The sequence below is a fragment of the Pristiophorus japonicus genome, chromosome 1 (assembly GCF_044704955.1).
Source record: "Pristiophorus japonicus isolate sPriJap1 chromosome 1, sPriJap1.hap1, whole genome shotgun sequence".
Classification (NCBI taxonomy): Eukaryota; Metazoa; Chordata; class Chondrichthyes; family Pristiophoridae; genus Pristiophorus; species Pristiophorus japonicus.
The window spans coordinates 238,904,784-238,930,618 of NC_091977.1; positions in this window are offsets into that span (position 1 = coordinate 238,904,784).

The window sequence follows — 25,835 nt, forward strand, 5'->3', positions numbered from 1 at the left end:
TTGAGCGCTAAAAGTGAGTTCTTAGGTGACTGAACAGTCCAATATGGAAATTACAGTCTCTGTCATAGGTGGGATAGACAGTCGTTGAGGGAAATGGTGGGTGGGATTGGTTTGCTGCACGCTCCTTCCGCTGCCTGCGCTTGCTTTCTGCATGCTCTCGGCGACGAGACTCGAAGTGCTCAGCGTCCTCCCGGATGCTCTTCCTCTACTCAGGGCAGTCTTTGGCCAGGTACTCCCAGATGTCGGTAGCGATGTTGCATTTTATCAATGAGGCTTTGAGGGTGTCCTTGAAATGTTTCCTCTGCCCACCTGGGGCTCGCTTGCCGTGTAGGAGTTCCGAGTAGAGCGCTTGCTTTGGGAGTCTTGGGTCAGGCATGCGAACAACGTAGCCCGCCCAACGGAGCTGATCGAGTGTGGTCAGTGCTTCGATGCTGGGGATGTTGGCCTGATCGAGGACACTAATGTTGGTATGTCTGTCCTCCCAGGATTTTGCGGAGACATCGTTGGTGGTATTTCTCTCGCTCTTTGAAGTGTCTACTGTAAATGGTCCACATCTCTGAGCAATACAGGAGGGCGCGTATCACTACAGCCCTGTAGACCATGAGCTTGGTGCCAGATTTGAGGGCCTGATCTTCGAAAACTCTCTTCCTCAGGCGGCCGAAGGCTGCTCTGATGCACTGGATGTGGTGTTGAACCTCGTCGTCGATGTCTGCCCTTGCTGATAATAGGTTTCCAAGGTATGGAAAGTGGTCTACGTTGTCCAGGGTTGCGCCGTGGATCTTGATGACTTGGGGGCAGTGCTGTGTGGTGAGGTCAGGTTGGTGGAGGACCTTTGTCTTACGGATGTTTATTGTAAGGCCTTTGTTTTCGTACTCCTCAGTGAAGGTGTTGACTATGACTTGGAGTTCAGTCTCAGAATGTGCGCAGATGCAAGCGTCGTCCACGTACTTTAGCTCGACGACAGAGGTTGGGGTGGACTTGGATCTGGCCTGTAGACGACGAAGGTTGAACAGGTTCCCACTGGTTCTGTAGTATAGTTCCAATCCAGCGGGGAGTTTGTTGAGACTGAGATGGAGCATTGCAGCGAGGAAGATCGAGAAGAGGGTTTGCGCAATGACGCAGCCCTGCTTCACCCCGGTCTGGACGAGAACTGGGTCTGTGGTGGATCTGTTGTTCAGGATCACGACTTGCATGTTGTTGTGGAGCAGGCGGAGGATAGCGACAAACTTTTGGGGGCAGCCGAAACGGAGGAGGACACTCCATGGTCATTCGCGGTTTACAGTGTTGAAGGCCTTTGTAAGGTCAAAGAAAGCCATGTACAAGGGTTGGTGTTGTCCCCTGCATTTCTCTTGCAGTTGTTGCACCCTAAAGATCATGACCATTGTAACATAGAAACATAGAAAATAGGTGCAGGAGAAGGCCATTTGGCCCTTCGAGCCTGCACCACCATTCAATAAGATCATGGCTGATCATTCACCTCAGTACCTCTTTCCTGCTTTCTCTCCATACCCCTTGATCCCCTTAGCCATAAGGGCCATATCTAACTCCCTCTTGAATACATCCAATGAACTGGCATCAACAACTCTCTGCGGCAGGGAATTCCACAGGTTAACAACTCTCTGAGTGAAGAAGTTTCTCCTCATCTCAGTCGTAAATGGCTTACCCCTTATCAGAAGACTATGTCCCCTGGTTCTGGACTTCCCAACATCGGGAACATTTTTCCCGCATCTAACCTGTCCAGTCCCATCAGAATTTTATATATTTCTATGATACCCTCTCATCCTTTTAAACTCCAGTGAATAAAGGCCCAGTCGATCCAGTATCTCCTCATATGTCAGTCCGGCCATCCCGTGAATCAGTCTGGTGAACCTTTGTTGCACTCCCTCAACAGCAAGAACGTCCTTCCTCAGATTAGGAGACCAAAACTGAACACAATATTCCAGGCAAGGCCTCACCAAGGCCTTGCACAACTGCAGTAAGACCTAAGACCTCCCTATTCCGATACTCAAAACCCCTAACTATGAAGGCCAACATACCATTTGCCTTCTTCACCGCCTGCTGTACCTGCATGCCAACTTTCAATGACTGATGTACCATGACACCCAGGTCTCGTTGCACCTCCCCTTTTTCTAATCTGTCACCATTCAGATAATATTCTGCCTTCATGTTTTTGCCCCCAGAGTGGATAACCCCACATTTATCCACATTATACTGCATCTGCCAAGCATTTGCCCACTCATCTAACCTGTCCAAGTCACCCTGCAGCCTCTTATGGTCCTCCTCACAGCTCACACCACCACCCAGTTTAGTGTCATCTGCAAACTTGGAGATATTACACTCAATTCCTTCGTGGACCGTAGTGGACGGAATACGCACTGTGACTCCAGGAGGAGCTCCTCAGCCACAGGGAGAAGACTGTTGAGGAGGATTCTAGCAATGACCTTCCCAGTGGCTGATAACAGGAAGATTCCTCTGTAGTTGCCGCAGTCGGACGTGTCCCCTTTTTTAAAGATGGTCACGATTACTGCATCTCTGAGATCTCCCCACATGCTCTCCTTCTTCCAGATGAGAGAGATGAGGTCATGCATTTGTGCCAATAGTGTTTCTCCACCATAGATTAGTGCCTCAGCGGGGATTTCATCCGTTCCCAATGCCGTGTTGTTCTTGAGCTGATGGATGGCCTTTTCTACCTCGTGTAGGGCTGGGGTTTCACTGAGATGATGGCAGGTCGCATGCTGCGGGATGGAGTCGAGAACACTCGAGTCAAAGACAGAGTCTCGATTAAGGAGATCTTTGAAGTGCTCCTTCCAGAGGGTCCTGACTGCCTCAGTGTCCTTGATGAGTGTTGGCCAGCAGTGGGTTGGGGCCTTGGGTGCTCGGGCCGTAGGTGGATTTAACCGCAATGAAGAATTCTGGCACATCCTGGCTGTCGGCCAGCTGCTGAATCTCCTATGCTCTCTCCCCCCACCATCTATTCCTTAGGTCATGGATTTTTTGTTGAACCTCGGCCTTAAGCCGTCTGTAAAGCTGCTTTACTGTTCCCAAGTTGGGTTGTTGTTTTAGCTTCAAAAATGCCTTGCGCTTTTGATTTATTAACTCTTGGATCTCCTGGTCATTCTCATCAAACCAGTCCTGGTGTTTTCTGGTTGAGTGACCAAGTGTCTCTTCGCAGACACTGATTATGTTGGCCTAGAGGGCAGACCAAGCGCTGTGGGTATTCTGCATCTCGGAGTTGCAAGGTTAGCAGTGAGGCACTGACTGTATACGGCTCCCTTAGCTGGGTCTTTGAGTGCCCCAGCATTGACTTTTTTGCGGCACTGCTTCTGCTGCCGTCACCGCTTTGAGCCTATGTTGATGTTGATGATGGAATGGATTAGGCGGTGGTCCATCCAGCAGTCTTCAGCTCCTGTCATGGCACGGGTGATGCGCACATCCTTGCGATTCCTGACTCGGACGATGACATAGTCGAGCAGGTGCCAGTACTTGGAGCGAGGGTGTTGCCATGATGCTTTGTACTTGACCCTCTGGCAGAACAAGGTGTTGATGATGACAAGGTTGTGTTCTAGGCATTTTGTCAGGAGCAGGATACTGTTGGACTTGTTTTTTCCTACCCCCTCTCTGCCGATCACGCCTCCCCAGAGGTCTGTGTCCTTACCGACTCTGGTGTTGAAGTCGCCAAGGAGGATCAGTTTGTCATCCGCAGGGACGAGGGACAGGGATTGTTCGAGGCTGGAGTAAAATCCCTCTTTGGCCTCATCTGTTGCGTCGAGTCTTGGGGCGTACGGACTGATGACAGTGGCACATTGTTTCCGGGATATGGTGTGTCAAAGAGTCATGAGGCGTTCGTTAACCCGCAGGGGGAGTTTTTGAGGCGGTCAACCAGCTCTAGTTTTTGATGGTGAATCCGACTCCGTGGAGGTGGCGTTCTTCCTCTGGTTTCCCTTTCCAGAAGAAGGTGAGTGGGTCCAGCAGACAGGACGTCACTGAAGGGGTGAAGACCAGGGTGTCACCAGAGGATTGTAGTCCTAAGTATTGCGAGTGGGAAGGCTCGTGCGTGAGAGCGAGGAGTGAAGGTAAGGCACAAGCCTGAGATTGGAGCTAGTCCAAGGCTCACCACAGTTGAGATCGCCAGAGCAGCTGAGTCGGCCAGTGCGGAGTGAGAGTCCAGTTGGAGGTCCCTTGTTAATAGAGAGATCGACCTGGAAGGCAAGTTGAGATTGGGAGATGGGGATGGGCAGTGGGCCCTTGCAGCACGGGTTTTAGGGGTAGGAAAGTAGTTTGGGGGGGTCGAATTTCGAGCCAGAAGGGGCTTAGACAGTGGGAGGGGAAGGTTGAGGGAGAGAGTTGAAAGATGACAGCAGATGGCCAGAGGGAAGGATTGTTCGGGGAGAGCACCCTAGGGATCTGCTATACCATCCGCCATCTTGGATCAGTATTAACCCAATTGCGCACAACAAGGTTCCACAAACAGCAATTTGATAATGACCAGGTAATCTGTTTTTGTTACGTTGATTAAGGAATAAATATTGGCTCGGACATCAGGACAAACTCCTCTGCTCTTCGAAATAGTGACTGTGAGATCTTTTACATCCACCTGAGAGAGCAGACGGATGCTCAGTTTAACATCTCATCTGAAAGTAGCGCTTTCTCAGCACTGCCTGAGGGTGTCAGCCTAGATTTTGGTGCTCAAGTCTGTGGAGGGGGACTTGAATCCACAGCGTTCTGATGCAGAGGCGAGAGTGTTACCCACTGAGTCACGTCTGACACTCGATGGGATAGCAATGGGAATTTTAAAACTTTTCAGCAAGGTACAACTTTAAAAAAAACACTTGGGGGTTGAAATTGCCCCTTTTTTTAAGGGCCGTTACCACTTCTTTGAGGTAGTACCGGAGTGATAAGGCCTTTCCACCTGGTCGGGGCGGCGTCAACGTCAATCGGGACATTGCTCTCCTAATTTCTGCAGGAGCAAAAGATTACCGGCCCCCTGCTTGGCCGTGCACGGCGATAAAGACGTCATCACTGTGCGCACCGTCTGGTTCCTGCCCTGGAGGAGGCAATGTCCTGGAAGCGTCTATCCAACACATGTCGGTGCCAGTGACAGCTTTTTCTGTCACTGTCAAATCGGCAATCTGAACCGCCAATGGTATTTAAAGGCACCCTGTGGCTACCACCATTGTTGTCGGCCAAAATTTGTTTTCGGGTTGAGGCATTCTACTCTTAGCATCTGATTCTGCCTTCAGCAATTACTGGGCCTCAGGTTGCGCAGCATGCAATAACTAACCTTGCTCCAACAGCTAGCATGAGCAGAGTGGCCCACTGCTTGCGAATACTGGGCTCAGTCCTGGAGTGGACCGCATCCTCCACATTCTGTTCCATCGGATAGTTCATGGCAGAGAGCGGCTCTGGCAAATACAGATACAGAGGCAGTGGGAGAGGGACCGATAGGATGGCACACCCAGATGGAGATGGCCATATAGCTGGACATAGAGAAGCATGTGCACAATGACGTGAAGAAGGGCATGCAGCGAGGAGGAGGGGCAGGAAAGTGGACACCCAGAGCGAGAGAGAGAGGGACATGGAGAGGAGAAGGCAACAGCAGCAGCAAGCAGATGTGCAGCAGCAGTGGGTCAGGAGCAGCATGACCAGGAGGCAAAAGGGGATGAGGAAGACGCCAGAGCAAGATGCAGACACAGGTGTGTTGTCAGAAGGCCCTATGCTGCAAGGATCTTCTGACAACAGGCTTCCTACATGGACCTCAATGATGACCAGTGTCTGTGGAGGCTGTGATTCAAGAAAGAAGTGATTACGGAGCTGTGCCATCTCCTGCAGCCAGACCTGGAGCCTCAAGCAACTCTATCAGTGCCATCCAAGGTCACGATCGCCCTGAATTTCTATGCCACTGGATCTTTCCAGAGAGCCACAGCAGACATCTCCAACATATCCCAGTTTGCCACGCTCTGCTTCATCTGTCAGGTCATGGACGCTCTGTACAAGAGGAGGAGGGACTATATCTAATTTCCAATGACCAGAGAGAAACAGTTGGAATGGGCAACTTGCTTCTTCAGGATAGCGGGCTTCCCCAGGGTTCAGGGCGCCATAGACTGCACCCACGTTGCATTGAGGGCACTGCAGAACAATCTGGAGATCTTCCGAAACTGGAAGGATACCACTCACTCAATGTGCAGTTGGTGTGCGACCACAGAGGCCAAATCATGGCCGTTGATGCCCGCTATCCTGGCAGCAGCCACGATGCCTTCATCCAGCGTCAGATCCTGCCAGGTGTGTTGGAGCCCCCAAATGAAGGTCGCGGCTGTACCCACTGTGCACCTGGCTCATGCCTCCCCTTCGCAACCCCACCACTCCTGCGCAGCTATCTTACAGTGAGTGTCCTTCAGCCACCAGGAGCATCATTGAGCAGACCATCGGAATCTTTAAACAGCGGTTCTGCTGCCTTGATCCCTCAGGAGGAGTGCTGCAGTACTCGCCTGACCGGGTGTCCCTATTCATCGTCGTCTGTTGCATGCTTCACAGCCTGGCAATCATAAGGGCACAGCCATTGGCCGGCAACACAGCCAAAGCAACTGAGGAGGAGGCGCAGGAGGAGGAGGAGGAGGTGCAAGAGGAGGAGGAGGTGCATGAGGAGGAGGAGGAGGAGGAGGAGGAGGAGGAGGAGGAGGTGGAGGAGGAGGAGGAGGAGGTGGAGGAGGTGCATGAGGAGGAGGAGCAGGAGGAGGAGCAGGCGGAGCAACAGGAGGAGGCACAGGAGGAGGGGGCGCAGGAGGAGGAGGAGCAGGAGGAGGAGGAGGCACAGGAGGAGGAGGAGAAGCAGGAGGAAGAGGCACAGGAGGAGGAGAAGCAGGAGGAGGAGGAGCAGGAGGAGGAGGAGCAGGAGGAGGAGGAGGCACAGGAGGAGCAACAGGAGGAGGCACAGGAGGAGGAGAAGCAGGAGGAGGCACAGGAGGAGGAGAAGCAGGAGGAGGGGGCACAGGAGGAGGAGGAGAAGCAGGAGGAACAGGAGGAGGAGGAGAAGCAGGAGGAACAGGAGGAGGAGGAGCAGGTGGAGGAGGAGAAGCAGGAGGAACAGGAGGAGGAGCAGGAGGAGGAGGTGCAGGAGGAGGAGGAGCAGGAGGAGGAGGAGCAGGAGGAGGAGGAGCAGGAGGAGGAGGAGGCACAGGAGGAGGAACAGGAGGAGGAGCAGGAGGAGGAGGAGAAGCAGGAGGAGGAGGAGCAGGAGGAGGAACAGGAGGAGGAGCAGGAGGAGGAGGAGAAGCAGGAGGAGGAGGAGAAGCAGGAGGAACAGGAGGAGGAGGAGCAGGAGGAGGAGAAGCAGGAGGAACAGGAGGAGGAGCAGGAGGAGGAGGAGAAGCAGGAGGAACAGGAGGAGGAGCAGGAGGAGGAGGAGAAGCAGGAGAAACAGGAGGAGGAGGAGCAGGTGGAGGAGGAGAAGCAGGAGAACAGGAGGAGGAGCAGGAGGAGGAGGTGCAGGAGGAGGAGGAGCAGGAGGAGGAGGAGCAGGAGGAGGAGGAGGCACAGGAGGAGAAGGAGCAGGAGGAGGAACAGGAGGAGGAGCAGGAGGAGGAGGAGAAGCAGGAGGAGGAGGAGAAGCAGGATGAAGAGGAGGAGGAGCAGGAGGAGGAGGAGAAGCAGGAGGAACAGGAGGAGGAGCAGGAGGAGAAGGAGAAGCAGGAGGAACAGGAGGAGGAGGAGCAGGAGGAGGAGGAGCAGGAGGAGGAGGCACAGGAGGAGGAGGAGGAGGAGGAGCAGGAGGAGGAGGAAGCACAGGAGGAGGAGCAGGAGGAGGAGGCACAGGAGGAGGAGGAGCAGGAGGAGGAGGAGGCACAGGAGGAGGAGGAGCAGGAGGAGGAACAGGAGGAGGAGCAGGAGGAGGAGGTGCAGGAGGAGGAGGAGCAGGAAGAGGAGGAGGCACAGGAGGAGGAACAGGAGGAGGTTCCAGCACCACGCAGGAGGCAGCGTGGCCATCCTGATCCTGCAAGGGGCGTGCGGGACTATCTCATTGCTGCTTGTTTCCAATAAGTTGGTCGCCACTTCCAGCTTCCTCTGTGTATTCCCATGCACACACCAATGGGGCCTTCCACACATCATTCCCCACACTGAAATGAGGCACAGCAACAGATAATAAAGTTTAAAATCAACACTTATAGAACAACAACGTACATCAACAACATAAACATTTCCATTATTCTTGTATATTTTCTTATAGCTCCTTTTGCGCTGACATACTCTAAAACTAACCCGCAGTGTCTCCCCTGTAGCTGCATCATGGTTGCTGAAAGGCTGCCCTCTTTCACTTCAAGACACTACAGATGTCCTTTAAAGGTCGGCAGCAGACTGGGCCACCTCAGCCTCAGTGCCAGCAGCCTGGATTGGCTGGGTGCCAGCCCCGATTGAATTTCTCCCCCTCTGTTCGTGTTTATCTCACCCAATCACACTGTACTAGTATATTTCTTTCATCCTGGTGGTGGAGCCAATTCAATGAGCAGTCACTTGATGATTAACAGTAAAGTGAATGGCCATGTCCAGACTATGTATGGTTGGGACAGTGGTTTGGGCAGAGGGGGTGGAATTGAGGCTTGCATTCTATGATCTGACTTCTTACCTAAGATGAAGATTCCCGGGATGGCAGGACTGACCTATGAAGAAAGACTGGATCGACTAGGCTTATATTCACTGGAATTTAGAAGAATGAGAGGGGATCTCATAGAAACATATAAAATTCTGACAGGATTGGACAGGTTAGATGCAGGAAGAATGTTCCCAATGTTGGGGAAGTCCAGAGCCAGGGGTCACAGAATAAGGGGTAAGCCATTTAGGACCGAGATGAGGAGAAACTTCTTCACTCAGAGAGTTGTGAGCATGTGGAATTCTCTACCACAGAAAGTTGTTGAGGCCAGTTCGTTAGATATATTTAAAAGGGAGTTAGATGTGGCCCTTATGGCTAAAGTGATCAAGGGGTATGGAGAGAAAGCAGGAATGGGGTACTGAAGTTGCATGATCAGCCATGATCATATTGAATGGTGGTGCAGGCTCGAAGGGCCGAATGGCCTACTCCTGCACCTATTTTCTATGTTTCTATGTTTCTATGGCTGGATACAATGACAGGGCTGGGATCAGGAATGCTATCATCCTGAGAGAGTACAGCAGGTTCCTGCTCCAATGACCCGGTGCCACTCCCTCGGGGCAGCACCTCAGCATCACTATCTAAATGCTGCAGCCCCGTTGGATGGGCTACTGCGACACTGTGTGATTCCCAGTGGACTGTGGTGGACCCAGCGGTGATGGCAGCAGTCAGAGCACGTGTGACATCCAGCTGAGACTGCATGAGAGCAGACAGACTCAATGCCACCAGACACTGATTGGATGACAGCAGTAAGACGCGTAAGAGCAATCTGAGCATCCATGCCACCAACCATTGCAGCACAAAGACGTTGGGTTATGTCATGTAGGCAAACTCTTTGTATTCACTATGTAACTATGTCCGATGTACCACCTGAGGGCACTGCTGTTGGAGGCGAGGGGTTTCCTGCCCTGGGTGTGCAGGGGCATATAAAAGACAGCCAGCCATGCTGCTCCTCACTTTGCAGTCGTATTACATGGAGTGAAGTCACACAGCTCTTACTCACAGTGCAAGGCCTCGTGGAGTTATTCAATCGTAATTGTAGATATAATAGGTTACTTCCGCCTGGGCTGCAATGGCAGCTGCCACATCACCCATGACACACGTCAAGAGTGCTGGATCTACATGGTCTCTCTGGGAGTCCACCATCGTCTACACACTGGCAATGATGGGCTCTGTGCTGTGCACAGGGTTGACTGCAATGCAGGAGAGGGGCTCCTCCATGCTCCTTACTACTTGCAACATGCTCTCGGGCATCCTTGCCATTGCCCCTAGCTTGTCCGAGTGCATGGTCAACACCCTAAGTGTGAACTCCTCCGCATCGAGGTTGCTCATCTGAGTCCTGTGCAGCAGAACTCGCGCATGAACTCGCCCTCCGGGGAGCTGGCTCCCAAGGTTCCCTTTGCCCTTGACCATGCTGCAGCCTGCTAGTCCCCGGTTCATCACCCAGTGCAGACCCCTCACCTAAGCTAAGCTGTTTAGAATGCGTACTCCCAGTATCTGAGCTGGTGCGTTCGATGGTGAGAAGCAGTGATGCATCTGTCCCTTCCAAGGCATCCACCTCCTTCCACATTTGCTCGCTCGCCTCACTTGACGATGGGGGCTCAGGCACAGGCTGCTCCACTTCCAGGGCATCATCTGCAAACAAAAACTCGGACAAAAGTGGCGTAAAGGTGAGGGAGGGGGTTCCACCATGCAGCAACCAAGGTACACACAGTGCTGACCACGTTACTGATGGGTGTTTGTCGAATTCCGCACAGATGGCATCAAAGGAAGGGCTTAATTTACCAATGCTGCCCCCAGCGGGATTGTCTGTGCCGACAGCCACTGGACACCAACCTGTGGCCCCATTAGCCATAATACCCTTTGCTCCACATCGCTGAGCGGTAGCAGTTGGGCCTCTCCACCTCCCGTTCTCTTTTGCTCCCGATGGTTATGTGCTATCTTGGCCTACAAAGCAAAGAAAGGCTGGTGAGTAGCAGTCCAGTTAGGTATGTGGAACTAATGGATGTACAGTTTCATGAGCTGCACCTGTAAGCAACAAATGAAAGGAGCCATCAACTGTGAGTGCACACATGACATATGGTTGATTCATCAGTGAAATGGTGGTTTGCTGATTACAAACAGATGCAGGTAAGTAAGAGTTGGGGAAGGAGAGGCTCAGAGGTTGAAGTCAGGAGAGCATGTACCCACTTTCACCAATTAAGTGATGCCGTTGAACCTCTTTCGGCACTGCGTTGCCGTTCGGTCCACTATTGAGGGGGCTGACACCTCTACAGCCACCTCTGCTCAAGCATTGCAGACGATCTGCTGAGAGGGCCTGCCAGACTCTGGGAATAGGAGGTGTCTATTGTCCTCCTCAGCTTGCACCAGCATCTCAATTTGGGCATCGCTGAATCTGGTTGCCCTTGTGCTGCCTCTCGGACTTGCCATTTTTGCACAAAAAACACAACAAACGCAACAGTGCAACTGATGACACTGAGCAGTATGTACGTGAAAAATCTGCCCTTTAAGAATGCCAGGGACCAGATGCCTCGTTATGACTGAATGAGAATCAGGTGAAATTGTGGGTCCTCATTCGGTGATCCCGCCCCTCCAGCGCTCAGTGAAGATCATTTCCGCCCCCAACAATGCCACGTTCATTTTTTAACACAAAAGTGCTGAATTTTCCACCCCATCTATCCTGGCAGTACTGCTCCATTTAATTAAAATTATCATCCCCAAACAAGGTCAATGGCAATTTCCAACCCGTCTTCAATGAGATGATACTATTCGATAGATTAAACTCTGTGGGGGGAACTTTGACTTTGTGCGATGAAAATCGGGAGAGATGTAGAACGGGTGGCTTATCTGATATCGCCCTTTTTACACAGTCACGCAAAGTCCAAATTTGAATGCCATTTAAAAATTGCAACACTGCTGCCAACATGAGTAGCGAACTTCATTCACTTAGTAAGCTTTGTCCCGACAAGGAACTCCAAGTACATCTTTAATATAGAAAGTAATCGGATCTACTGTTTATTTGTTTGGCTCAACAACATCAGCTTCATGGCAATGCATTCTATTTTATGGGGAGGCGGAACCATACGTGAACACATCAAGCTTTGTGTGAATTGGGGAAATCGTGTTGCCATTTATCAACGTGGTATGAAGGCTTTACAAGTACTTTCCATTCCTTATCATCACGTCAAGATGGCTCATTCTCAGTCTTCAAAAGAAAAGCAGTGTGAGTGGAATTTATAGAGCTAGAACCAGCCTACCAATAAGAGCTGACCTCCATTATACACATGTGACTTTATTTGATGATAATAGTGGATCATTTTGACTATAGACAAGATTGTAAAACGCGCGTTATTGGCTCGACCGCCCATTAAACACTTCCCCTGGTTTTTATTCCAATAATCAATAACCACAGTCTATTCCATTGAATGCATTATGACATTGGATATCATCACCAAGGGTTTCTTGAAAGATTACGAGTCAGCGCACCGGGCTTAAGTAACAGTATGTAGAATTGGCTCTCTAGGATCGTCATGATTTCATGAGCAAAATAAATCAATGTCTATCCTTGCTGTTAGTAGGCTCCCAAGGTATGGGAAGTGATCCACATTGTCCAAGGTCTCGTCATGGATCTTGATAATTGGGGAGCAGTACTATATGGCGGGGGCAGGTTGGTAGAGAACCTTTGTCTTACTGCTGTTTAATGTTGGTCCCAGACTCTCGTATGCTTCAGTGAAAGTGTCAACGATGGTTTGGAGTTCAGACTCCGAGTGTTCACAAACGCAAGCGTCATCTGCATATTGTAATTCGATGACAGAGGTTGGAGCAACCTTGGATCTGGCCTGGTGGCGTCGGTGTTTGAAAAATTTCCCGCTTGTCCTGCAGATTAACTCCACTCCAGTGGGGAGCTTGTTAAAGGTGAGATGAAGCATTGCATTGAGGAAGATTGAGAAGAGAGTTGGTGCGATGACACAGCCTTGCTCAACCCCAGTCTGCACTTGTATTGGGTCTGTGGTGGATCGGTTGCTCAGGATTACAGCTTGCATGTCATTGTGAAGCAGGCAGAGGATGGTGACAAATTTTTGAGGACAGCCAAATTTGAGAAGGACTCTCCATAATCCCTCATGGTTGACAGAGTCGATGGCCTTTGTGAGGTTAAAGAAAGCCATGTTAAGATTGGTGCTGCTCCCTACATTTTTGGATTGTCCCAAGGTGAAGATCATGTCCGTTGTGCCCCTTAGCGGGCGAAATCCGCATTCTGACTTTGGGAGGAGCTCTTCAGCAACTGCGACAAGGCGATTGAGGAGGATTCTTGTGATAAGTTTCCCTGTGGTAGACAGCAGGGAAACTCCTTCTCTAATTACCGCAGTCGGATTTGTACCCTTTCTTGATGGTCATGATTACGGTATCTCTGAGATTCCCTGGTAGACTCTCCTTCTTCCAGGTAAGAGAGACGACACCAAGAGTACATCTCCGCCATGCTTTAGTACTTCGGCGGGGATTCCATCTTTTCCTGAAGCCTTGTTGTTTTTTAGTTATCGGATGGCCTATTCAAACCCATGCTGGGCTGGGATCGAGCAGAGTCAGTGACGGGTAGCATGCTGTGGTATGGAGTCAAGGACACTCACCTCAAAGACAGAGTATTGATTGAGGAGATCCTCTAAGTTCTCCTTCCAGGGAGTACTGGCTGCCTCTCTGTCAGACATCGATGATGAAGTCCAACACCGCCTTCAGTGTGCCAGTACAGACTTCGGCCGCCTGAGGAAAAGAGTGTTTGAGGACCAGGATCTCAAACCGGCACCAAGCTCATGGTCTACAGAGCAGTGGTGATACCTGCCCTCATATATGCTTCAGAGACATAGGGCTAGAACCTGCACTTATGTGGTTATCGCCCAAATGGATGATATTTCTGGCTTGGGCATTAAAAAAGGATTTTCAGATCGTAGGCTTCTCACCCATTCTCAAACCACCTGGTTTCCACTTTTGAAAATGGGCGTTACTGCGAGCGATATGAAATGGGCGGTAGCATTACATTTTTTTGACCTTCTGCCGTAAAGTATGGCCATCCTTAGCAACAGCATGGCAACGTTCGATTTCTGCGATTCTGGGGGTCAGGGGTCATCATGACATGTGCAGAAGAGGAGACAGAGAGGGAGCTCAGAGAGACTGAAGGTGTGTCTGGGTGTGGTGTGGCTGCTTTGGGAGGAAAGAGGGAGACTTTAGAGCTTCACAGCAAGTAGGCAAACTATTACCTATTACCAGCCACATATGTACATAGAAACATAGAAACATAGAAAATAGGTGCAGGAATAGGCCATTCGGCCCTTCAAACCTGCACCACCATTCAATAAGATCATGGCTGATCATTCACCTCAGTACCCCTTTCCTGCTTTCTCTCCATACCCCTTGATCCCTTTAGCCATAAGGGCCATATCTAACTCCCTCTTGAATATATCCAACGAACTGGCATCAAGAACTCTCTGCAGGAGAGAATTCCACAGGTTAACAACTCTCTGTGAAGAAGTTTCTCCTCATCTCAGTCCTAATGGCTTACCGCTTATCCTTACACTGTGTCCCCTTGTTCTAGACTTACCCAACATCAGGAACATTCTTCCTGCATCTAACCTGTCCAGTCTGTTAGAATTTTATATGTTTCTATGAGATACCCTCTCATCTTTCTAAACTCCAGTGAGTACAGGTCCAGTCGATCCAGTCTCTCCTCATATGTCAGTCCTGCCATACTGGGAGTCAGTCTGGTGAACTTTCGCTGCACTCCCTCAATAGCAAGAACGTCCTTCCTCAGATTAGGAGACTAAAACTGAACACAATATTCCAGGTGAGGCCTCACCAAGGCCCTGTACAACTGCAGTAAGACCTCCTTGCTTCTATATTCAAATCCCCTAGCTATGAAGGCCAACATGCCATTTGTCTTCTTCACCGCCTGCAGTACCTGCATGCCAACTTTCAATGACTATTGTACCATGACACCCAGGTCTCATTGCACCTCGCCTTTTCCTAATCTGCCGCCATTTAGATAATATTCTGCCTTCGTGTTTTTGCCCCCAAAGTGGATAACCTCACATTTATCCACATTATACTGCATCTGCCATGCATTTGCCCACTCACCTAACCTGTCCAAGTCATCCTGCAGCCTCTTAGCATCCTCCTGATAGCTCACACCACCACCCAGTCTGCAAACTTGGAGATATTACACTAAATTACTTCATCTAAATCATTGATGTATATTGTAAATAGCTGGGGTCCCAGCACTGAGCCCTACGGCACCCCACTAGTCACTGCCTGCCATTCTGAAAAGGACCCCTTTATCCTGACTCTCTGCTTCCTGTCTGCCAACCACATCAGTACGTTACCCCCAATACCATGTGCTTTAATTTTGCACACCAATCTGTTGTGTGGGACCTTGTCAAAAGCATTTTGAAAGTCCAAATACACCACATCCACTGATTCTCCCTTATCCACTCTACTAGTTACATCCTCAAAAAATTCTAGAAGATTTGTCAAGCATGATTTTCCCTTTCATAAATTCATGCTGACTTGGACTGATCCTGCCACTGCTTTCCAAATGCGCTGCTATTTCATCTTTAATAATTGATTACAACATTCTCCCCACTACTGATGTCAGGCTAACTGGTCTTTCACTCCCAGTTTTCTCTCCCCATCCTTTTTTAAAAAGTGGTGTTACATTAGCTACCCTCCAGTCCATAGGAACTGATCCAGCGTCGATAGACTGTTGGGAAATGATCACCAATGCATCCACTATTTCTAGGGCCACTTCCTTAAGTACTCTGGGATGCAGACTATCAGGCGCTGGGGATTTATCGGCTTTCAATCCCATCAATTTCCTGAACACAATTTCCCGCCTAACAAGGATTTCCTTCAGTTCCTCCTTCTCACTAGACACTTGGTCCCCTAGTATTTCCAGAAGGTTATTTGTGTCTTCCTTCGTGAAGACAGAACCAAAGTATTTGTCAATTGGTCTGCCATTTCTTTGTTCTCCATTATAAATTCACCTGATTCTGACTGCAAGGGACCTACATTTGTCTTCACTAATCTTTTTCTCTTCACATATCTATAGAAGCTTTTGCAGTCAGTTTTTATGCTCCCAGAAGTTTCCTCTCATACGCTATTTTCTCCCCCCTAATTAGACCCTTTGTCCTCCTCTGCTGAATTCTAAATTTCTCCCACTCCTCACGTTTGCTGCTTTTTCTGGTCAATTTATATGCCTCTTCCTTGGATTTAACACTATCCTCAATTTCCCTTGTTAGCCACAGTTGAGCCACCTTCCCCGTTTTATTTTTACTTCAGACAGGGATGTACAATTGTTGAAGTTCATCCATATGATCTTTAAATGTTTGCCATTGCGTATCCACCATCAACCCTTTAAGTATCATTCGTCAGTCTCTTCGAGCCAATTCATGTCTCATACCATCGAAGTTACTTTTCCTTAAGTTCAGGACCCTAGTCTCTGAATTAACTGTGTCACTCTCCATCTTAATAAAGAATTCTACCATATTATGGTCACTCTTCCACAAGGGGCCAAATTTGGCTGACAACGGAGAGAGAGGAGGAGGCATCACAGCATGCTGTGGAGAATGATGCTGGAGAGAGCACTGAGGTGGGAGAGCAGCACATTGGAGAGCGCAAAAGAGCCAGGACTTTCTCGGATGAGGCAAATGACTTCCTCCTGCAGGAGGTCGAGTTACGCTGGGGTGATTTGACACAGGGAGGGCGTGGGAAGCCCACCCCAAAGGCACACCAGAAGATATGGACCGAGATAGCAGAGGTGGTCTCATCGGCAACCAATGAGGTGCTTAAGGGCAACCAATGCCGCAAATGATGGAACGACCTTGTGGGATTCACAAGAGTAAGTATTACATTGATTTACATGTACTTATCTATTGATATAATTTGATTTATAACAGTCATGAGTGACTATCATCAGATGTAAGGTCTTTCACTTTTACCGGGAATGTTTTACTCAAAGCCTGCCGTCACGGTGTACATCTTTAGGTAAACAATGATAATTATCATAATAATCATGATTACATCTGTTGATTATGTGCTGTATGTGTCTGTGACAGTACCCAGCAATGATATCATGCAATGATCTCATGCCATGTCGTCCTGTCACCTTTTGCAGAAGAAGCTATCGACGATGAGATCCGTGCAGAGGCGAAAGTGTGGGGGGCCCACCAGTCCCCAGCGACATCACTGACATGGAGGAGCGAGTGCTCGCACTCATGGAAAAGCACACCTGGACAGCCACGGACGCATCTGCAGACCCTGAAGTGATGCCACGTTTAGCACGGTGGAGGGTGTCTTCAGTATCAAAGCAGTACTTTGTCTCAACAATGACTGTGCGGTGATCATTGCGACCAATGCTGTTATGGACAGATGCATCTGCGACAGATAGATTGGTGAGGATAAGGTCAAGTAGGTTTCTCCCTCGTGTTCGTTCTCTTACCACCTGCTGCAGGCCCAGTCTGGTAGCTATGTCCTTCAGGACTCGGCCAGCTTGGTCAGTAGTGGTACTACCGAGCCACTCTTGGTGATGGACATTGCAGTCCCCCACCCAGAGTACATTCTGTGCCCTTGCTACCCTCAGTGCTTCTTCCAAGTGATGTTCAACATGGAGGAGTACTGATTTATCAGCTGAGGGAGGGCAGTAGATAGTAATCAGCAGGAGGTTTCCTTGCCCACATTTGACCTGAAGTCATTAGACTTCATGGGGTCCCGATTCAATGTTGAGGATTCGTAGGGCCACTCCCTCCCAACTGTAGAAAGGTCAAAATTCATGGGACCACCACCCCCCCCCCCCCCCCCCACCAGTGTTTGGGCTGATTGGAAAGGAAATTTAATTTGGGACTATCTACCGGAAAGTTTGAAATGCTTATGGAAGAAACTACGAACTTTAATTGAATTTTGGACTGTTACAAGACAAATTCAAGTCTGTGGGCGGGCCTAAGGAACTAAAGGAGCCAACTTGATTATTAGAACTGTCTGGCTGTTGGGACTAAAGTAAATTGTCTGGAGAAACGGATATTCGAAAACCCTTCTCCACAAGAGACATTAACATTACAACAATAACTCAGAGATGGCCAGCCATCAAACTGAACTGAGAAAAGCCATCTTCAGCATGAATAAGAACAAAGGGCCCAACACAGCCTGTATGCGAAAACCAAGCACAAAAGGACATTGCGATTACCAAGCTAATATTTCCATCAGAAAATATATTTAGAAGAGCAACCCACCCAAGACATATTAACTTTTAACGAGCCTGCCAAAATATTACAAAGAAATGTCAAGCCCACCAAACTTAAACAAAGAATTCTGCACTGATTTGGCACGAAGATAAGGACAACTCAAAACGTATAACTGGCCCCCTGTTTTAACAAAGGGTGTGTCATACAGCGACTATGCCATCAAGAAGGGAGAGAAACCAACATGACAGTTGAAAACCAACTTCTCCAGCCTCGAAGTCCTGAAGTCCAAAAGGAAGGAAGTACATCACCATCGCGGCAGCAACCGATCACAGCCAATGTGGCACCACCAAATCCACCGCAATCGACCAAACTCGAAACAAAAAGAAAGAAACCGAAGAATCGAAAGTTTCCACTCTACAAGCTGTTCCTGAGCTACCAACGGGTAAAACATTTCCTAAAGAACAGTAAAAACCTACTTCTAACGAAAGAAAAAGGATACTTACCACACAAATCCAAAAAGCGCCCTACCACATCAGCGGACTCAACCCAACTGAAGATTACGCAGTAAGATGTCTCCTCCGACGTTCGGGGTACGGCAAGCAGAACCTACAGAATTCAACGAACCCCGAAATCGCGAACTACTGCTACCTGACCAGAAAGGATTGGTAAGCATAGTTCCTGCCTGCCCTGGAGTTTAACCTAGCCAGTATTAGCTATTTGGGAGGTGGGAGGTGTAATTTTTACTGTGACCCCCTTTGTATGTATAATGTATTGTTCTTTATTAGAGTGATTATAAGTTTGACCTTGTATTTTCTTGTCTGTAATAAAATCAAAGTTCTTTTGCATCAAACCAGTTGTCCTTTGCACTTTATCACATCCCCCAAATAAATCGAGAGTCTCGAACCCAAGGGAGTGGGAGCGATTCGAACCTCTCAAGTCGGTCAGAGGTGAACCTGACCTCCGGGACCACCCCTTACACTGTATACCACTGTGCCACCACTTCTGGTGAAAATGTCCTGCTGGTGGGACAGGACATACCCAGGGATGGTGATGGAGGAGTCTGGGAAAGTAGCTGAAAGGTATGATTATGTCAGCTTATTGCTTGATCAGTCTATGGGATAGCTCTCTCAATTTTGGCATGTCCCTAGATGTTAGTGAGGAGGAATTTGCAGGGTCGACTGGGCTGGGTGTGCTGTTTTCATGTCTGAAGCTGGTGCCGAGATCAATGCCGGGTGGTATGTCCAGTTTTATTCTTATTATTGTTACAACTGAATAGCTTGCTAGGTCATTTTAGAGAGCAGTTAAGAGTCAACCACGTTGCTGTGGGTCTGGAGTAACATATAGGCCAGACCAGATAAGGACGGCAGATTTCCTTCACATTCGTAAACCGCATGGGTTTTTAATGACAATCCGGTAGTTTCATGGTAACCATTATTGACACTAGCCTTTTATTCCAGATTTATTTAATTAACTGAATTTCACAGATGCCGTAGTGGGATTTGTACTCATGTCTCCAGATTATTATTCCAGGCCTCGGGATTACTAGTCCTGTACTTTGACCACTATGTAACGTTCCCATTAAAGAATTGAAGAATCCTCACTGAACCATGCAAAGTCTAAACCAGGAAGTATAAGTTTGAATATTTAATTCAGTGTAAAATCATGTGCAGAAAGCGAAATAAAGAGCTCAATATTCCCCAGTAATTTGCGGCGTTTTTTTGGCGCACGCCGCTTTTTTTGGTCTAAATTTTAAAATCCAAGTTTCCCCAAAGATTGTGATCCAGCGTAACTCAGTTAGGGGGTAAGTTCTGAGCACTTAAGGAAAACCAGCGCACATTAAATAATCGGTGCAGAAAGACGCCATTGTTTTTATGCGAGGTTTTGGAGGGAGTCAAGAACACATAAATATCCATAATTAAGCTTAAATTTTTAAAACTTAAAATGCAGGAAATGGAAGTTGAATGGAATTCTTTAAGTTTTCATTTTTTTTAAACTGACACGCCACCACTGAATTACTCCAAACCAGGCTCAAGGGTCAGAGCGTCGGCCGACAGAATCAGGGGCTCGGGGCTCGGCTTGGAAAGAAGCCCGGAAGGGGTGGGGGGCTGTCGAAGGTGAAGGTAAGGCATGAGAAGCCTGCACCACACATCAAATGAAGCCTGGGGGAGGGGTGGCGGTGGCTGTGGAAGGCAAACGGAAGGCATGAGAAGCCTACACTATGCATCAAATGAAGCCGGGGTGGGGGTTTCCCAACCATTGCGCCTGCTCAGACCTGGGTGTGGTCCATACTAGGGCATCAACCTTGGGGAGAGAGAACAAAGAACCTTGTCCTGCCTGCCATTTTGAGCTTCTTGCAAAGGTACAATTTAATCATGGGGGCAATACTGACAATGCCATACCTTGTGTAAGCCTTCTGCATGATGCTGCTGTGGAGGAGACAATTGATTTGACGTCATCACATGAGGAACCTCAGAGCACATAGAGTGATGGGCAGGAGGCTGTACCCATGTCGGGTATATCGAGACAGGCATTCGTACCCTGCACCTGAGTAATGCAGACTGTCAGAAAGCTGCGTTTCCGCAGAGAAGTTATAACTGAGATCTGTGAGTTAGTAAAAGCAGACCTGTAACCTAGAAGCATCAGGAGGACTGCTTTGTCAGTTGAAGTGAAGGTTACAGCTGCACTTTCATTCTATGCATTTGGATCATTCCAGGCTACAACGGGGGATGTGTGCACCATTTCTCAACATGCAACACATATCTGCTTTCGGCAGGTGACTGCTGGAGGAATGACTACATAAAGTTCCCCATGATCGCCCAGGCAATACGTGAAAGGACTGTGGGCTTCTCCAGAAATGCTGGCTTCCCAAAGGTATAGGGCTGCATTGATTGTACCCACATCGCCTTGCGAGCATCTTTGGAGGATTCCGAGATGTACAGGAACAGAAAAAGCTTCCACTCCATTAATGTGCAGCTCGTGTGTGACGACATGCATCGCATCATGTCAGTTGACGCAAGATACACTGGGAGCATCCATGATGCATTTGTGAGAGTGTTATATCTGTCATGTTTCAGCAGCAGCCAGAAGGGCAGAGCTGGCTACTGGGAGACAAAGGATATGGCCTTGCCACCTGGCTCATGATGCCCCTACATATAACCCGGACGGAAGCTAACCAGGAATAAAACTGCTATGTCTTTGGATGTTCTGATAATGATTCCATGAGGCAATGTGTTGTACTTGAACTGTAGTGACCTTAGTCCTTTATTGATAACTCCAGAGGGAGGATCACACCTGGTGGTCTGCCTTTTATATTAGGCCTGGTACACCTGTCCAGGTAACCTGCAAGTCTCCCACTGCGGTGCCCTCTGGTGGCACACCTTGTAATAGTACAAGCAGTGAACATGTAGGATACATGACATCACTCTCTCCTGAGCCTTTGGTGCAAATCGCCTCTGCATTGACTGTGCTCTGGGCTTAGCTCTATCTGGTTGACCCTTGGTGGGTCGTTTCTATCTTGGGTGAGTGGGTGGTGTTTCATTGGCAGTAGAATGCTGGTGGTTTCTGTTTGTGTCCATTCTCTCCCCGCCCCCCCCCCATATAGATTATGCCGGTGGCTCATTATATTCATGTACATTCAAGTCCAGAAAAAAAATTTGCACATACATCATTACATCTGTGGTACAGTTGTGAGGCAAGTACATTCGACTGGTGAGATACATTCTTGATACTTACTTGGAATCGGTACAGGTGTCAGCACCGGTGTGTGAGGACAAGCTAGTTTCAGAGCTGCTGGATGGTGTCCAGTTAGTCTGGTGGCAGCGCGATGCCCAGTGCTGGTAGTGGGAACCCGGTTGGCTCAAGGATATCGATACGGATCCATTGCCCTCCTGAGATTGCTTGCTCTGCAGCTTGTATGTATTGGCTGCTTATGGCCACACTCCATGGTGCATAACTCTGGGGTAAGCCATTTAGGACTGAGATGAGGAGAAACTTCTTCACTCAGAGAGTTGTTAACCTGTGGAACTCCCTGCCGCAGAGAGTTGTTGATGCCAGTTCATTGGATATATTCAAGAGGGAGTTAGATATGGCCCTTACGGCTAAAGGGATCAAGGGGTAAGGAGAGAAAGCAGGAAAGGGTTACTGAGGTGAATGATCAGCCATGATCTTATTGAATGGTGGTGCAGGCTCGAAGGGCTGAATGGCCTACTCCTGCACCTATTTTCTATGTTTCTATGTTTCTATGTAAGTTGCCTGCTCTCAGGGCTTTTGCCATTGCTCCTAGCATCGGGCAGGTTCACAGATGCCTGTGACCTCACTGTCTGGGTCGCTGCTGCTCCCTGAGGAGCAGTTGTCTAGCAGTGCACAGGGAACTGCTGACTCGCTTGCCTGGGCGTTATTTGGTTTGGGATCCTGGCTCCTCCCGGTCCCATTTGGGAAAACTGTTGCGGGTGACCCTTCGTTCCCGGGTATGGCCTTAGCACAGTTTGCTCTTTCAGGCTTGTGGCGGTTGGTGCCATCGGGTGCCTGAGAGGTGGAGCCGATCAGGGGCAGGGTATCAATACCGATGCCGTTGCCCTCCTGAGATCGCTTGCTCTGCAGCTCGTATGTATTGGCTGCTTGTTGCCACACTCCATGGTGCATAACTCTGGTCCCAGGGACTCAGGCTACTACAGTGGGTAGCTTGCTGGACCTGTGTGCTCCCGATGGGTGTCTGCCCGCTGCATTGACTGAATGCAGTTGAAATCCTACATCGCACAACGTTACATTACTCATTGTAAATAACCTGTGGCTCCGATTGCGATCGCGCGACTTTTCTTTGCTTATTGCATGTACACAACTCTGATCATCAATAACGCATCTTACATCTAACTCACAGTTGCTCTTACATTGATTGAGAATGTGGAACTGTCCCTTTAAGTGTGGTGGGTTGCAGGCCTCCTTTAAGAGAGCCTTGCTATCTTTACCCCAATCCTCTTCTCCGTTTGGTGCCACGTGTTGCTCCATCAGTGCTGCACCTCGTGGTCTGGCCGCCGCCATCTTTTTCTTCAGCGCATCACCTCGTGGTTTGGGCGCCATCTTTCTTCCATCCACAATATCGACTGCGGTAATCCTCTTCTTCCCGGGTTCTGCCACCAAGGCTGGGAAGTCGCCTCTGGATCCAATTTTCTTCCTCCGGAGTCTTGCCACTGGAGCCTGGAAGGTGCGTTCGGGTTGTCTCAGCTGGATCATCTCCACGCAGTCGTGCTGGGTGGTCTGTGCCTCGAGTGCTGTGCTGGTCTGCTTTCTGGTGCCAGGTCCACCCTCAGGTGGAGGCTTGCTTTGCCTCTGAGCGTGGAGGACATCGATCGCTGGAGGGGTGAAATCTTCCCAACTCCAATGGATCTTCTCCATCCACCTTCTTCCGAGTAGCGTTGGTCCATCACCTGCAACAATCCACAGAGGTAACTTTTGCACCGCGCCATCATGGAATACCTTTACATATGCACTACCAACGACTGGGATAAGTTCATTGGTGTAGGTGCGCAGCTTTGCCTGAACCAGGACCAACTTGGGTCATTCAGTTTGATTGTCCCATAGCCCCTCAAAAGCTTCTTGATTCATTACTGATTGGCTCATACCCGTGTCCACTTCTATGAAGACTGAAACACCATTTATCTTGAATTCCATCCTCAACAGGGAACACTTTGTGGTGCAGGTAATCATGCTATATACCTCATCGTGGGGCTGAGCTGCTTCTCTGACTGTTGCTTCATAATCCGTGCTGGATTCATGGCCATCTGCAGACTCTTCATCAACACAGTGAGTCATATTTCTTTTACACATTCGCTGGAGGTGGCCCTTTGTGCTGCAACCTTTACAGACATAGTCTTTAAAGCAGCACTGGTGAGCCCTGTGATTCCCTCCGCAACGCCAGCATGGAGTTACTCGGTTAGCTCCCCTCGGTGGACTCTGAGTTAAGGGATTCAGAGGCCTGTTCTCTCTTCCCTGAGAAGGTTCATGTTCTACAGTCCAGCCTCTAAAAGGCGCCACTCTATGCACAGTACTTGCCGGGTTTGATGAGGATGAGTCATCTGCCTAGAGTCACAAGTCGAAGTCATGAATGCCTGGCTCACGGAGATGGCCTTCTGCAGTGTGACTGTGGTATCCGCATGTAGTAGCCTGTGAAGAAGGCCCTCATGGCCGATTCCAACGACAAAGATATCCCGCAGTGCTTCGGTGAGGTGGTCGCCGAAATCACATGGTGCCACCAGCCTCCTGAGGTCTGCAGCATATTTTGCAATTTCCTGGCTTTCGGGCCGTCGATGTGTGTAAAACTGGTGTCTGGCTGTGAGGATGCTCTCTTTGTGCTTGAGTTGCTCTTGGATCAGCGTTACAAGCTCCTCGTTCGTCTTGGTCATTGTCTTCACTGGTGCCAGCAAGTCTCTGACGAGGCCATAGACAGTGGGCCCACAACTGGTTAGCAGGATAGCCTGTCAGGTCGGTTGCTGTGAAGAAATGGTCGAGCTTTTCCACAAAGGCGGCCCAATCATCACCATTGGCGAACTGCTGCAATGTACCAAGTGTAGCCATTTTCGCGTGAAGGTCCGTAATCTTGTCGCCAATTGTTATGTCTTTGGATGCTCTGATAATGACTCCATGAGGCAATGTGTTGTACTTGAACAGTAGTGACCTTAGTCCTTTATTGATAACTCCAGAGTGAGGATCATACCTGGTGGTTTGCCTTTTATACTAGGCCAGGCACACCTGTACAGGTAACCTGCAAGTCTCCCACTGCGGTGCCCTCTGGTGGCACACCTTGTAATAGTACAAGCAGTGACCATGTAGGATACATGACAAAAATATGTCGAATATTGCGATATGCAGCATAATGGAGACAACCATTGGCATTTTGAAGCAGCATTTCCCATGCCTGGACCATTCCGGAAGCTACTTGCAATACTCCCCTGAGACTGTCAGTCAGTTCACTGTTGTGTGCGAAATGCTGCATAACTTAGCTATCATGAGGCAGCAGCAGCTGATAGAGGAAAACCCACCTGAGGTGAGAGTGGCTGATGATGATGGGGAAGATGCATTTGACGAGGAGTAGGAGGAGGACGAGGATGAGGAAGCCATGCAACTATCAGAACCCGGAGCATGACGGCGGAGGAGGGTGGACCGTTGTGCCCCTTAACGATTGCTCGAGTCTTGGGCCAGCAGCTCATCCGTGAATGCTTTGCTGCCTGAAGGCTCAGCAGCAATTATTCCACATGGACCATGTTTACTGGTTGGGCCTGTTCCATAATGTTGTGTTTTGTTACTGGAACAAATAATGGAAACGATTCTTGTTTACTTCAAAAAGTTGTGTTAATAATGGAACAAATAATGTAAATGATTCAGTTATAATGTAAAATATATTTTATTCAAAAGTTTAACAAACATTTGTTTGTACTTAACTTTAATAAAAATATTCTTGTAGCAAACTTTAAAGTTTTTAGTTAAGATCACTTAAAAACTTTAAGATTACTTACAAACTTCTAAACTTGTAAATTTACATAACTTACAAAAAACTTTAAAATTGAGAACAGTTACAACAGTAACAATAATAACAACAGCAGCAAAGAAAGGCAGCATCCATCTCTCCTCCACCTTATTCTAAGACCGCCCGCTGCGCTTGGTCTTGTTGACTCCACCCCTGCCCGCAGGCGGTAGCGCAGCGTTTCCCGGGTTGGTGCCAAGCTTATTCTTTTGAACATCTCAGGTAAGACACACTTCTTGATGTGGGGGGTGCACACAGGCGGTAATGTGGAAGGTCCGGCTTGGGCCTCTTCAGAGGCTGGTCTGGGGATTGGAGTGGGAGTGACAGTTGATTCTGTCAATGGATACAAGATCTGGGCGTGTTCCCTTTTTGCAGCAGGTCACTCCCTCATGTGCCCTGAAAGTGTGTCAACTACCTGCAACATTCCCTCTCTCATGTTCGCCGACAGTGTCTCAACTAC